Here is a 15,804-nt window from a genome sequence, read left to right on the forward strand (position 1 = left end):
CAGTGATAGCATCACCTAGCATAGTGATAGCATCACCTAGCACAGTGATAGCATCACCTAGCATAGTGATAGCATCACCTAGCACTGTAATAGCATTCCCTAGTGCTGTGACATCATCCCCTGTACCTGGACAGTTTGAGGGCAGCTGCTACCCTCTAGCTTTGTTGCCTGGCACATCCATCATTTCTTTTGGGTCATCTCTACTTGGCGCCTGCAGCTTTTCTCAGTGTATGTCTACATACCTGGCATCTCCATAGCAACTTAGACTTCAGCTTCATTGCCTCATACAGAGACCCCTCCCTCAGGAGCTCTCTTCAGGTAATCTAACTCTATTACACACTTCCTGGCCTCAGAGAACTTCAGAGGACCATGGTGTGAGCTGACTCCAAAACTCTCACATCCTGTGTACCTGCAAACACACCATCACTTGGCTAAGCTCTGCTGTCTTCCAGAGATATAACTTGGCTCCATCAGACCATAGCTACGATGGTTTCTGAGTGTCTGCCCGATTCAATCTGGGATAGCATTTTCCTGGAAGTCTGTTTTTGAGTAGGAATGTCTGGCTTGGTACTCTCTGTGCAAGCATTCTCTTTTTAAGTGAATTTGCATCTTTAAGATCTGGAATTCTAGATGAGTTGAGCATTTTCCCCAAGTTACTCTTCCTATTGTCCCAGTGCAAGATTCTTGGTTTTCTTTGGTTGACCCTAAACAACTATCACCCATTTGTCTGCATCCATTTGTCCGCTACTTTGCCAGGACACATACTCCAGTGAACGTGCCAGACTCTGTTCTTCATATTTTCTTGGTCTCTATTTCACTCTTAATTCTCACTGTAAATCTCATCAAACTCAGCAAACAGTAACCGTGCCACAGCCTGAATGTTATGCTGCCTTGAAACGTCTTCCAGCAGACTAGTTTGTGATTCAACCTCACTCACGTTTTAGGGATGGACAGAGCACAGCGCAGAAGCCTTTCTGAAATAGAACATGAATGACTTCTTACCTCTGTTCTCCTCTGAGGCCTTATGAACTTCTTCTTTGCCTTTTGCATTTCTAAGCATATTCTTCTCTTTCCTTGCCCCTTGAACACTGGCCCATCAGGCTCCATTTAAGGTGTTCTAGGACTTTGCTAGTCTGAAGCTTCAAACTCACCCCCAATGCTTCTCAAACTTAATCTAAAGGTCGAAGAAGCATAGGGTCTCAGGTTCCTTACATAACAACATCCGTGTGTGTGTGTGTGTGTGTGTGTGTGTGTGTGTGTTTTGTTGTTCCTCCTATCTTCTATATTAGTTGTCTATCTCACTGCTGTGATCAAAAAGACCTGACAAGAAGCAGCTGGAGGGAGGGAGGATTCATTTGGGATCATGGCTTGATGAGCTACTGCCTGTCATGGAAGGGGAGGTGTGGCTGTAGGCAGCTCTCTGGCCATGGGGGCATGTGACAGCTTGTTCACACCTTGGCTGACTAGGAAGCAGGGTCCTAATATTATTTTTAAAGTCTTATTTATAGCTTATTTACTATCTGAATGCCCTATAGTTTGTTTCCCTAATCTCCTGTTGTTCAAACTTCTGGTTGCTTTTAGTGTTGATAATTGTTTCTCAAATGGGCTGGGGATGGAACCCAGGGGCTCATACCTGCTGGGCAGCTGTCCTACCATGGAGACATACCACTTGCAATCTTTATAAAGGATTCATTTTACTAGGGGGGGAGAGGGGGGGGGAGAGAGAGGCAGAGATAGAGAGAGGGAGGGAGAGGCTTAGAGAGGGAGGGAGGGAGGGGAGAGAGAGACAGAGAGGGCAGAGAGGGGAGAGAGAGACGGAGGGAGTGAGGGAGAGGCAGAGAGAGGGAGGGATGGAGGAGGGAGGCAGAGAGAGAGAGAGAGAGAGAGAGAGAGAGAGAGAGAGAAATGAATGTGCATGTCTGACCATGGAGGCCAGAAGACAGTAGCAGAGATGGAGTCACAGGTGAGCCACTGGACATAGATATTAAGAACCTAACTCAGATCCTCTGAAAGAATCCTCTTAAGCATGGAGTCATCTTTTAAGCCCCTACACCATTTGTAATGTTGAGCATTATTACGAGTGCCATAACGAACCGTCTCAGATCCTGCACAGTTGACCATTGCTTCTTGCAATGAGGATGTGGAGCAGAACGTGTGTTTTCCCACCTCCTGCTGCCTATTGACAAATGCCCTTCACTAAAGTCTTCAACTTGGGCTTCTTTTAACGCTTTCCCCATGGCCCTTATTCAGTCATTAGATACCACTGATAGACTTTGGCAGATAGAACTTAGTTTTTCCGCCCTGATCTTTCTTCAGCGTTACATGTCTTCTATTTTCAGGGCCCCTTAAAAACAGTAGGCATACAAAGGCACAGACAAGTTAAAGCCAAGAAGGGAAAAACAAAAGAAATACAACTCACACAGGGCCTCACAAAGGTGCCGCAGAGTAGATGAAGTTGGCCTACTGTGTCTCTTTAAATGCTACTTTCGAAACGTTCCTTATTACCACTTAAGATGTAAATAAGTCATTCTTGGTCAGAAACTGCACGGTTACTGGGGCTCAAGCAGCCCGCCCTGTGTCCAGCTTTGAAACACCGGGCACTGTCGCTATTCACTTAGCCGTGTTTGAAGTGGCAACACAGCGAGAAGCCAATTGCAGGCGTTCCTCCGTGGGGGCTTCTACGGCACGATGGTGGAAGCCAAGGCCGGGACACAAAGTCCTGGCGCTCAGGTGACTCACAGCTCCACTTATCTCTATGTGAGGCCCAAACACAAATGCCAGAATTTCACTTTCTGCAGTTTTCTATTTTTGCTAATTGCATTCGCCGTGCAGTCTTTCTTTATATCCCGCACACGTTTGACATTTAGAAAAGGTGTTTTAGCCTCTGGATTTAAGCAAATTGGTTCCCAAAACTCCCCATCGAACCACACGCCCTGAGTTAATGCTCACGGTGTCCTCGGTGTTAACACAGCTTGGCTTTGCCGCGCTGCCCTCGCTCGATCTAGCTAATCTTAATTCGTATTTGCAAAGTGGATTACTTTTTTCCCAATAACGAGTCAATATCTAATTCAGCTGAAATTTGGTCTTCCATTGATTGCTGCTCTTTACCTGTGAGAAATTATAATGCTGGTTTTTTTTTTTTTTTTTTTTTTTTTTTCTTTTTTTTCGGAGCTGGGGACCGAACCCAGGGCCTTGCGCTTCCTAGGCAAGCGCTCTACCACTGAGCTAAATCCCCAACCCCTGATAATGCTGGTTTTAAAAACAGAATCCAGAGTAGGTTTGCATTTAGACGGTTTAATTTCTGCCCAAGTGAGGTCCTCCTGGGCCCCATGTTCTAAAACACTTGCTTAGCAACAATGAGTATGTCTCTAGAAGGATTGGGGAATACCCCTGGTTTTTTCAAACACTTTATTCCAGGTCAGAAGATGGCCTGGAAGATGACCAACTAATGGTCACAAAGAGATGATGGGTCACAAGGCACGTAGCCTGTCACTGATATTTAAGTGATTCTGGAAAGCAAGGTCTAACAGTGACTTTTTATGTGGTTATGACCAAATACATGGCAAAAGCAACTTGAGAAAGAAAGGGTTTATTTTTTATTTTATTTTATTTTTTAAGACTGGGATTCTCTGTAGCTTTATCTGTTCTGGAACTTGCTTGTAGGCTGGCCTCAAACTCCCAGAGATCCCCCTCCCAAGTGCTGGGATTAAAGCCATGCACCACTACCACCAGGTTTTGGCTCTTGATTTAAGGGTACGGTCCCCCAGGGTGGGGAAAACACTGTGGGCAGAACATGAGGCAGCTGGCCATGTTGCTATCTGTAGTTAGAGATGAATTCGGACAGCCCACTTCCTCCTCCTTCTCATCTAGACTGTGATTCCAGTCCATGGGCTGGCGCCACCCACATTTAGATTGTATCTTCCCATTGTCATAAAGCTTCTCTGAAAAGGCTCTCCTAGATAGGCAGGGCCAGAGATTTATCTCTTAGGGGATGCTAAACTTTTGTCAAATAGACAATTAAGATAACCACGACACAAGGCAAATCTTATTGAGAATAAAACCACACAGACAGGTGTCTCCAAGGACGGGTGGGGATAAAAAAAATACCCAGTGTGCCCACGCTAATACTGTCTCTTGCTCCTGTCCTCCCTTTGGGGTTTCTCCATTACACTGAGAACTAATCCCGACCATTTATCCCACCATCATTGGCCGTGAAGAGAAACGATGCTTTCATTAGATGCCATTCCTGTTAGCACCATTACTATAAAAAGACACGTGAGCAATATCTTATATCCAGGATGCCTTTCAACTTTCCCAGATTAATCCATCTATGCTCAAATGAACACTCCCTAGGACTCGTTTTGACTAGTTAGTCTTGTAACTTTCTTTTGATTGGTTAGTATCTAACCCACTTGTTGAGCCCCAACCACTGCTCTCCCCCAAGACTCGATGAGTGTGCACTCTACATCTCCCTCTGACCTATTTCATCTTCCAGGTGGACACAGTTGCTTCCCATGATTCCCACAGAAATCAAAAGGCTGGAACTTTTGAATCTTGGTGGGAACGGTTGGTGCATTTAATTTGGGAGGCTCAGCAGCCCTGGATCCTCCTGGGTGCCCTTCCTTTTAGGTTCTGGCAGGAGCTGTGTTGCAAGGCCTACTACTCTTCATTAAGTGAGAGGCATCCTTCTCCCCTCCATTGAATGTGGTTATGTTTCCCTCCCTGGAGGACCCAGCCTCACAGCCCAAGAAAGCAAAAGGTGCTTTCTTCAACTTGATTTATTTCCTTCTTCCCTTGAATAAAGGTAGCTCTCTTCCCAAGATTATGGTCAGTATAGCACATTCATTTCTTCCCTTCTCCATGATCATGCCCTTTCCCTTACACAGGGCTTGAGACTCTACTGGTTTTATATCATATAGTTCCCAAGCATGGGCTAGGTGCTCATGTCTTATTTCTCCATAGTTGGGTCAACGTTGGTTTTAGCAGTTCCAGTCCTGTAATGTGTGGGTACTTCCCAGACGTATGTGGAACTATCTTGTTCAAATACATTTTAAACAAGAAAATCCTATATGCAGAAATATGTGTACTGTTAAAATGAGTTCCACAAAATGGGTCCCAAAGAAATAGGTCCCACACCCAACACACACTGCTAAGAAAGACAGGTCCTCACGCCTGGGCCTGATCCTTCCACTCTTGGCCTTTCAAAGCACTAGGGCCTGCTTTATAGGTGCATGTCTCTGCTAAGGGCTTTTGATGTGAGTAGAACCTAAACTTTCCCTCCTATCATTCTCTAGGAATATTTTCCCCAAAGCAACCTCAGGACAGTTCTGGGACTCAAATGAATATGAGCTATATTTCATCCCCTCAAATTGAGTACGCCTCGAGGTCTTCAAATTACCTTTCATATTGCACACCTCCTGGAGAGGGATGGCCCAATGCTTTGCTCACATTCAGTGACCACTGGACCCCATTGATGAAGATGTATTCATCTAGAAAATTAGTTAGGACTAAGTGGATGAAGCAAGGCCCCCCTTGCATTCTTTAGTTAAGGATGCATAGTTTACATCTCAAAGACAAAAATGACGACTAGGATTATGCTTTATTAAAATTGTATTTCTGGCCCAATGGCCCACGGGAACAGAGAAAAGTCTCAGGATTCCTGTGACCTGGCAGTGTTTGTGGCCTGAAACCATCTGTTGTGTTCCAGATGGTTTTTGTCCATTGCATCCATATGCTGCAGCACCAGGCTCTCTGCCTCTCCATCCTCCTCCCCTGTCCTTCTTCATTCATCCTGAAGGTTTAGGCACGAGGCCTTAGAATCTGCACTTATCCGTGTGAGGGGTCCCCCCTTGGATTCTGCACCTATCTGTGTAAGGGTCCCTACCCCACCCATCATTTTACAACTCTTTGTTGCTTCAAAAATATTTTTTTTTTCCTTCAGAAAATTGGTTAGGGATAGATAACTGCTACTGTTTAACAGGCATAACAAGGAGGTTTGAGTTTTTAAAAATCGATTAAATTTGTTCTTTGACAATTTCATACACACGATTTGTTGATGGCAAAAACATGTATAATGTCTAGTTTCCGGCAAAAACCACTCGCAGGAATTTGTTGATAGTTAAATGGTTCACTCATGCAAAAGATTAAAAATATAGATGTTGTCATATTATAAATACCAATACTCTCTTTGCTGCCAGACTGCCCCCATCATGGGCGGCCGGCATGCTCGCAGAAATCGCCTGTCTAAGTTGGCGCTGCCCTACCTCGGTGGCCTCCCCACCTGGCTGAAGTTGACGTGGAAAGATGTAAAGGAGCGGATTTACAAACTGTCCAAGAAAAGCATGGCATGATGCAGCTCCGTTCTGTGACTGCTAACAAAATCTTGAGAATCCTTAAATCCAAAGGCTTCGGCCTTGATCTCCCTAAGGTTCTCTGCCATTTGACTAGCAAAACAATTGCTATCAGGAAGCACCTTGAAAGGAACAGAAAGGATAGGAGTGCTACATTCTGATCGGGAGAGCAGAATTCACTGACTGGCTCTTCCTTATAGGACTAAGTGGGTCCTCCCACCCAGTTGGAAATATGAGTCGTCCACAGTCTCTCTTCTAGTGGCATATACTGTCTTGTGTACATGAGCAGTTAAATCACTTTAAATAAATAAGAAACGCTAATATATAATAAAGCCTGCCTCAACACTTCCTCAATTATCTGCACCTTTGAGTAGTGACTCTGTTATCATTCTTTGTGACCAGCAAGAGGCTTGACCCAGTTCAAGGTAACTGTGTATCAAGTGGTATTCCTAATTACAGATGCCTTGAAGACGTGTGGAGCCACCGTCTTCAAGACATGAATCAAGGGGCAATGAGAGAACCTGCTAGTCAAAATGTGATGTGGGACAATTTACTCTAGAGCATGCGCTCTTAAGATGAGCTCCCACCCACCCACAAGTGTTTTATTTCAAGATGAAAGGAAACAGGACGGCTGCCAGAAAAGCTGAGGGAGACGTACTTGTCTCTGGAGACCATGGTGGGCATGAATGAAAGCAAAATGGATAAGACACCAATCAGATTATTGATGGCCCCTTCCAAGTGTTGTAGAGTCCCTGCTCAGGTGGAAGACTAAGGAGGAAGTGCTCTGGTGGGCAGAAAGGGTAAGGACGTTTGTGGGAAAAGGCAGGGGATAGATTTCCCTGGAGCAGTTTAGCTGTGCACACTAACACGTTGATTTGCTTTGATATTGTCAACTTGAAAAAGAATCAACTTTTTGGTCACATACAGGAATATTTACATCAAAACATGTGTATGTGTGTATGGTTATACATATATTTATATGGTTATACATATATTTATATGGTTACACATACATACATATACACGCATATATGGTTTTGTAGTTTAATTCACAAAACACATTCATGAAGAAATAATTTGATAGCGACTGTGTTTTATTTGTTTGTTATTTCCTCGGGGGTTTTGTTTCCTGAACCTGGAGTAATGAGGGCCCAAGGAGCAGAAAGTGGACCCTGGATTGTTGGAAGGAGAAAGGAAGAGACAGGAGAGCAGAGTGAGTAGGGCTGGATGGGGGTGGATGGGGTGGTGTCAGTGTAAATTTCCTGATGCTGAGAATAGAACATACAGCATACTTAGCATTCTTAGTATTAATGGTGGCGATTCTTTGTATGCATGTGCAATGTGCTTCTTTAATGCCGCACATTAACACATTTCAGTAAAGAGATTTATTTACATTCTTCAGATGTGCTTGTGACTAAGTTGTACCAGAAGACTTAGTGCAAACATTTTGCAGTTTGAAAGCCTCGTTTCTTCTCACAAGACTGCAAAGTCTCTCCATACTTTGGCCGGTATGCACTGGTGGCAAGAGGACAGTGAGAAGAATATATGACCGCTCAATTTGTTAGGACACTTCCGGTTCCTAGTAACAACAGCAACAACATTCTGACAAGTGGCGATTCACCTCACTGGGGACTTGCTGTTTTCAAATACCTGGATCCTGGATCTGGATTTGTTCAGCACAGACAACGTGCACCCTCGGCCTTTCCTTCGCGGTGTCAACACGTCTCTGCCCCACCAGCCATCATGCCTACATTGACGGCAGTTCCAGGTTTTGTTTGTAATTCCTGTTTCTAGCGTGTGCTCACACATATGCTCAGTCACACCTGAAGTATGACTTGTGCGCCTGCCATGTGCCAGATTCTAGACTTGGCACTGGAGGTAGACAGATGCTTAAGACAAATGGCAGGAAAAGGGATACCTGGTGTTCCTGTTTTTCTTAGGAAAGGAAGCCGTCCCGGGAGTCTTCCCTTTCATGAAGGAGCAGGGATGTATGCTGCTTTCTAGTTCTGTAACTAAATGGTAATCAGAGGATTTCAAGCTCAGTCCAGTCAGCGCTTGCTGATGCTAGCTCAGGGGAACACATGGCGCCCACCCATCCGAGATGGTACCTGTACCAGCTGCTTCTAGCATGCATTCATCTACCTAAAATAACATATATAACCGGGCATGGTGGCACACGCTGTTAATCCTAGGACTCAAAAGACAGAGGCCAGAGGAGCTTTCTGAGTTCAAGACCAGCCTGATCTACATAGTGAGTTCAAGGACAGCCAGGGCTAAATACAGAAACTCCATCTTAGTAAACAAACAAACAAACAAACAAATGTATACTAAGCCCCTTTTAGTCAGTATAAATTGGACATTGGGAAAATATAAAGTCAAGGAATCCTCCATCTTCTGAAAAATAAAAACAATACAAATACATAATGTTAATACAATGCAATAAGAGATCAGGTGACCCTGGGGGCAGAGAGATAATCAGGAGTGGGGAAATACTCAAGTAGAGAATAAAGGGTGGATGTGGATAAAAAAGACTTTCTAGAAAGGAAATGCTGCACGGGGCCTGCAGGGTAAGTGGGAATCCACAGAGCATGGTCAACTTGAAGGTAGCAGAGGGCACAGGAGGCTCTGAGCTAGTTAAAGTGATCACATATTGCTCAGAGTACATGTCACTGTACAGAATTCAGCGTCTTCTCTAGGTTTGTGTGCCAACTACTCAAGTCACTGATTAAAGGGGAAGATTGAGCAGTGGGAAAAGACAAAGGCTCAGTCCACACTGGTACCTTCTGACAAAGGCTCAGTCCATACTGGCACCTTCTGACAAAGGCTCAGTCTACACTGGCACCTTCTGACAAAGGTTCATTCTACACTGGCACCTTCTGACAAAGGCTCAGTCCACACTGGCACCTTCTGACAAAGCTCAGTCTACACTGGTACCTTCTGACAAAGGCTCAGTCCACACTGGCACCTTCTGACAAAAGCTCAGTCTACACTGGTACCTTCTGACAAAGGCTCAGTCTACACTGGCACCTTCTGACAAAAGCTCAGTCCACACTGGCACCTTCTGACAAAAGCTCAGTCTACACTGGTACCTTCTGACAAAAGCTCAGTCTACACTGGCACCTTCTGACAAAGGCTCAGTCTACACTGGCACCTTCTGACAAAGGCTCAGTCCACACTGGCACCTTCTGACAAAAGCTCAGTCTACACTGGTACCTTCTGACAAAGGCTCAGTCTACACTGGCACCTTCTGACAAAGGCTCAGTCCACACTGGCACCTTCTGACAAAGGCTCAGTCCACACTGGCACCTTCTGACAAAGGCTCAGTCCACACTGGCACCTTCTGACAAAGGCTCAGTCTACATTGGCACCTTCTGACAAAGGCTCAGTCTACACTGGCACCTTCTGACAAAGGCTCAGTCCACGCTGGCATCTTCTGACAAAGGCTCAGTCCACACTGGCACCTTCTGACAAAGGCTTAGTCCACATTGGTACCTTCTGACAAAAGCTCAGTCTACATTGGCACCTTCTGACAAAGGCTCAGTCTACACTGGCACCTCTGACAAAGGCTCAGTCCACGCTGGCACCTTCTGACAAAAGCTCAGTCCACACTGGCACCTTCTGACGAAGGCTCAGTCCACGCTGGCATGTTCTGACAAAGGCTCAGTCCACACTGGCACCTTCTGACAAAGGTTCAGTCCACACTGGCACCTTCTGACAAAGGCTCAGTCTACACTGGCACCTTCTGACAAAGGCTCAGTCTACACTGGCACCTTCTGACAAAGGCTCAGTCCACACTGGCACCTTTTGACAAAGGCTCAGTCTACACTGGCACCTTCTGACAAAGTAGTGAGGGATCAATGCTCGTGACTTCTGAAACACTGGCTCCTATGAGTCCTTTCCGTTTGTTTTGCTTCTTTTTGGTTGTTCTGACTTTCAGGAATAAAACCCAGAGCCTCTGGCAAACTAGACAAGAGCTGGACCACTGAGCTTCAACTCCGGCCTCTACCCTTTCTGAAAGAGTTCATGAGCGAGTACACAGAAGCCCTTTCAGAAAGCATAGGGTGTGACATGGGACCATAGATAAATGAAGTGACATCCAGCTTTACACAGCTCCTTTCTGGGTGTGACAATCCAAAACTTACTGTTCTGGGAGAAGTATCTATAGCATTAGGGTGTTCCTAATAAAATAAGGCATGTTATCTTTCACAATTTTATTTTGACCTAAAGATACTATAGCATTATATATTATAATATATTATAATATATATATATATATTTGTGTGTGTGTGTGTGTGTGTGTGTGTGTGTGTGAAAGAGGGACAGAGAAGAGTTTTGACATAGGATCTTACTGTTTTACCCAAGCTGACCACACATTTGCAATCCCCCAGCCTCAGCTTTAAAAAGCAAGTTAGTTGTGAGTTTGCGAGACATATCTATCACCAATTGTATTAAATATCAGCTCCTGAAGTCTGGTGGGAGCTAAGGCTCTCACAAGCATGCTTAGGTAGGGGCTCTACCGCTTAGTTACATCTTTGGTGTACCTACAACACGCTGTTCCTGAATAACGGACATCAAGGTCACCATCAATGGTCCTCATCACCCAAGGCTGTACGTGTCTGCTAGTCAGGTGACCAGAGAATAATACAATCTTATGTGATCCTGCCCTACTTATAGACTTCTTTCTCCAAAGTTCCTCTCGCCCCCTCTTTCTTCCCTCCCTCTCTCTCTTCCTCCCTCCCTCTTCCTCCTCCCTCTCCCTCTCTCCCTTCCTCTCTTCCCCCTCTCTTCCACCCTCTCTCTACATTCTTCTTTCCTTCCCTCTTTCTCCCTCTCTTCCTCTCTCCCTTCCCTCTCTCTTTTCCCTTCCTCCTTCCAACTTCTCCCTTCTTCCCTCTTCCCCTCCCTTCCATCCTTTCCTCTCTCCCTCCCTTCCTCCTTTCTTCCCTCCATCTTTCTTGCCCACAGGATCTTACTTTGTAGCACTGGCTGGCCTGGACCTTACCATGTAGTCTAGGCTGCCTGCCTTGCTTCCAGAGCTCTGGGATTAAAAGCATGCAGCACCACACCTAGCTTCCTGAGGCTCTTCTGAATGAAAACTGTTTGTTTGTTTGTTTGTTTTTTTCCTTTTCTTTTTTTCGGAGCTGGAGACCGAACCCAGGGCCTTGTGCTTGCTAGGCAAGCGCTCTACCACTGAGCTAAATCCCCAACCCCGGAGAACTGTTTTTTAGACTTTCTTCTTTGATGACAATGACAATCATGGTCAAGTGTCAAGTAGAATAACCCTCAATCTTAAAAAAAAAGTCTAGTTTTCTTATGACGAGACTGAGAAGTTTCTGGAGGACAAGGAACCACTGTCATCATGCCATGTCAAGGTCACATGCTGCCAGTATGACCTAGCCTTGTTAAAGTCAGCCTTGCCCACAGAGGCAGAGGAGGGGTTTGCTCATATTTCTCTGCCGAAAAGTTACCCACTCATTTACCTGTGGAAAAGATTCTTGCCTGTCTCATTTCCTCTCAGTTCCTGTCAGTGTATCTTAAGTAGGGATTATATTCCATGCCAGAATGAAAGAAATGTCTGCCATCCATACTTATCTTCTTAGATATTATAAAACAACGGAGAGAAATTCTCGATCACTTTTTTTTAAAACTTTGGTTTTCAAACCGTGGGTCACAACCCTGTTAGGGGTCACCTAAGACCATCAGAAAACACAGATACTTAAATTACAATTCCTAACAGTAGCAAAATGACAGTTATGAAGTAGCAACAAAAATAATTTTATGGTTGGGGTTGCCACAGCATGAGGAACTGGGCTAAGGGGTCATGGCATTAGGAAGGTTGAAAGCCATCGTTCTAAAAGACAACTCCTATAGCACCTTTTACGAGCATGGATGAGAAGGATCCTGGATGAGAAGGATCCTGGATGGAGTGTTTATAAAGGTGTGCATAACTGAAAGAACACCTGGCTTTTCTACAAGGCAGGTCTGGGTTCCCGTGAGGAGAGATTGCAGTGGAAGTGAGGAATGGCCGTGAGGAAGTCATTACTATCCCTGTAAGAACCAGACCTTGACAACCGTTAAGAGCGGTGTTGCTTTTTGTACTCTCTCACTAGGTGACCTCTACGAACCTAATCTGCTAGGGACCAACCTCACGGCCTTGGGTCCCCCTTTCATCTTTGACCATCAGTTTCTGATGTCGGATGCAGATGTCATTGCCAGTCCTTACTGACCCAAGTGCGTGACTGGCACTAGTGTATGCTGTACTGGAGAGAGAGTAGGGATGCAGCTGCTTAGCCGTGACTCTGAACTTTAAAAATAAAATCGAAAAGCCGGAAGTTAGTTAGTAATTCCCTTGGCAGGGAGACATAGTTTGAACAGGTAAGAGGCTACCGATTATTTTTACTTATCCTGTTCAGCACAAACAATTTATATATTTAGCTTATGGACTGCCGCCCTACTCCAGAGGGGATATTTTATAGTACACGACATATGCACGAAATTATAACTCCAAGTTCATAGCGTTGCTCAATTCTGAAACGCATCCAGCACAAAGGATTTTGATCACTTGTAGACATCATTATCAGTTTCCTGGAGAAGGTTTCTCTCAAAGCTTCTCACAGACACTGACACTCTTACTTCTACACTCTAGACTGTTCCAGCAAGATCACCCCATGTTTTCACTTACAATACAGTCTCAAAGTCCTTCTGAATCAAACCCAAGAGATGTGTGGCAAATATTCCGGGCTGTCAAAGGCATGAACTAGGACTCAACACACACACACAGGATGTTGTCACTGACAACGAGCTGTCTGGGTGACTTTTAAAAAGTCACATGACTCCCCCCTCACTTTCTATCTTGTGCAGTTCATGGCCCCTGTTCCTAGCTGGCAATCTCTTCCCTGTGATTAAATCAGCTTTAATTGAAAGCTTGCTGTGTTTTAAAAATACTACACTTCCTTGTGTATGCGATTTTTCTTCCCACCCTGTCTCTAATTCTAAGTACGAGAGTTGTGTGTCTGGATGGGAAGACAGTTTGTAGAATCTTGTCTGCCCCATTGTTGTCTGGAGGCAAGTTCCCCTCGAGTTATTGCATCCCCTGTTGATAACCCAGGAAATAGTCTTACTATTTTAAAGACTAAGTAAAGAACTGTCTTTAGTAGATGCACCGTGTCTCTTAGGACTTCAGTGAGCTGTAAAATCAGCTTTCCCCTCCAGATAGCTAATTTCACAGGATATGCTAGTGACAGGCAGGTATGGAATTGAAATCTGAATAGAGTTCTGGAAGTTTCGTGTTGCCTCCCTTCTCTCTCTCCATCTTACGTGGCAAACTTGGTATCACTTGACTTCTTGTGTTCTAGATGGTTTTGGGTACACATAACAGAAGCCTCAGAGAGGCTGTTCTCATGAATAAGTTGTAGTTTCTAGTAAGGCTATACATCAAAAAGTAGGTGGAAATTTAGGGGCCTCAGCAGACCCATTAGCACAGTAGGTTCACAGGAGGCATTGTGTCCTGCCCGAGTTCTGCCAGAACATTATCTTTGAGAGCAGTTGTAGGTATGACCTGAGGGGTAGGAGAGATGGCTCAGAGGTTAAAGCATAGGTTGTTCTTCTAGAAGACTGGGTTCAATTCCCAGCACCCACACGGCAGCTCACAACTGTCTGAAACTCCAAGTCCAAGGGATTTGACACCCTCACACAGACAGGCACACAGGTAAAAACGCCAATGTACATAAAATAAAAGTAAATTGTTAAAGATGAGCAAACAAAAACTAAATGAGTATGACCTGAAAACCATGCTTTCTAAATCTTTATTGGCCCTCATTCTACTTATGAAACAAGAAGCGATTGTTCTCTTTTAGGGAGCAATAGCTATTTCAATCAGTCATGAAGAATCACGAAACTGGAAAATATACAGTGCGGTATTTTTCTAGATTTTGACATATATGTTAGCATTCACTGACAGAGTGTCTAGAGGCAGTAGATTCAGAAATTCCCTAAGAGGCATGTAAAGGTGGGGTTAGCTAATGGTTTCAGGTAAATCTTCACTTAACCATATCTAAGTGGGAGCAAACAATTCCAGCCAGTATCAAAGTGAAGAGGGGAATCTGATTCAGATTAGGATGGCTTATCACTCACGTTTCTTCTTCTTGTTGTTGTTTGTCAGGCTTATTCCACTTTCCATAGATTATATAAAACATTCCCTTCATGTCTTCCAAAATCAAACTTGGTCATTGTAGCTAGAGCTGCCTTTGAAGGTACAGTATGCTGTGTGTCATCTGCAAACTGAAACCGTGAGCGGTCCTAGAAGGGATGCCTCTCAGAACAGCCTCTGCTGCTGCAGGAGAGGAGTCCCTTCCCTTGGTCTCTACCTTTGTCCCTGAGCCACATGAGGTTCCCGAGGAAGACTAAGGACATGAAATGTCACTGGGGTCCTTTGAAGAATTTTTAGTAGCCAAGTTGTCCTGGAACTCACTCTGCAGACCAGGCTCAAACTCAAAAATCTGCCTGCCTTTTTTTGCCTCTCAAGTGCTAGGATTAAAGGTGCACACCACCATATCCAGGGCCCTTGAATGACTCTTAAGAAATAATAGGGTCTGGAGAGATGACTCAGGGGTTAAGAGCACGGACTGCTCTTTTACAGGTCTTGAGTTCAATTCCCAGTAGCCATGCGGTGCCTCACAACCATTTGTAATGGGACCTGGTGCCCTCTTTCTGGTGTGTCTGAAGACAGCTACAGTGTACTCAGATACAGTAAATAAATAAATCTTTAAAGAAAGAAATAATAGAATGTGCAAGGAAGAACAATCTAGAAGAAACTGACATTTGAAAAAGGCTGCCCAATGATGTGTAAGAATTACTCCCAACTTCTTCTTTTTTTTTTTTTTTTTTTTCTATTCTTTTTTTCGGAGCTGGGGACCGAACCCAGGGCCTTGTGCTTGCTAGGCAAGTGCTCTACCACTGAGCCAAATCCCCAACCCCTACTCCCAACTTCTTTTCTCTTCCAAGTGTTGTAAATTATGTAACTTAAATTCATTCTTAACATTCTTGGTTTTATACTGTAAAGTGTCTTATCCTGTGAAGGCCTCCCTTGCTGCATTTTGCTAAAGGTACCCTCCCCACTTTTACTTTACATTTTTCATTCCATTGCATAAGAAATGGGAGGATGAGAACAATGGCTTTAGTTCAAGCAAGAGTCTGAAGAGCCTTAGCTCTCTTAGCTTGTGGCCACATAGCTTTAATGGCCATGTGGTCCTCTTTGCACATCGTGAGGAATTTCTCTTTGGATGTGGTCACATAGAGCAAACAGCTGCTTTCTTCCAATGTGCCCTCGAGTCTTATGGAATCACATCAGGAATGATGCCATTGCAAATCACTTTGCATTCTGAGGGATCTGTAGCTAGGGCCTATTGTTTAAGAGAACATATAGTTCAGTCAAGGCATTCCTCAGGCAGACTCC

At 44.5% G+C, this 15,804-nt stretch overlaps 1 pseudogene; it reads left to right on the forward strand.

Annotated features, from left to right (window-relative positions):
* Nucleotides 1–6,209: 6,209 nt before the first annotated feature.
* On the forward strand, nucleotides 6,210–12,576 carry LOC116900834 (annotated as a pseudogene).
* The last annotated feature ends 3,228 nt before the right edge of the window (nucleotides 12,577–15,804 follow it).

This window comes from Rattus rattus, chromosome 5 (genome assembly GCF_011064425.1).
Source record: "Rattus rattus isolate New Zealand chromosome 5, Rrattus_CSIRO_v1, whole genome shotgun sequence".
Taxonomy (NCBI): Eukaryota; Metazoa; Chordata; class Mammalia; order Rodentia; family Muridae; genus Rattus; species Rattus rattus.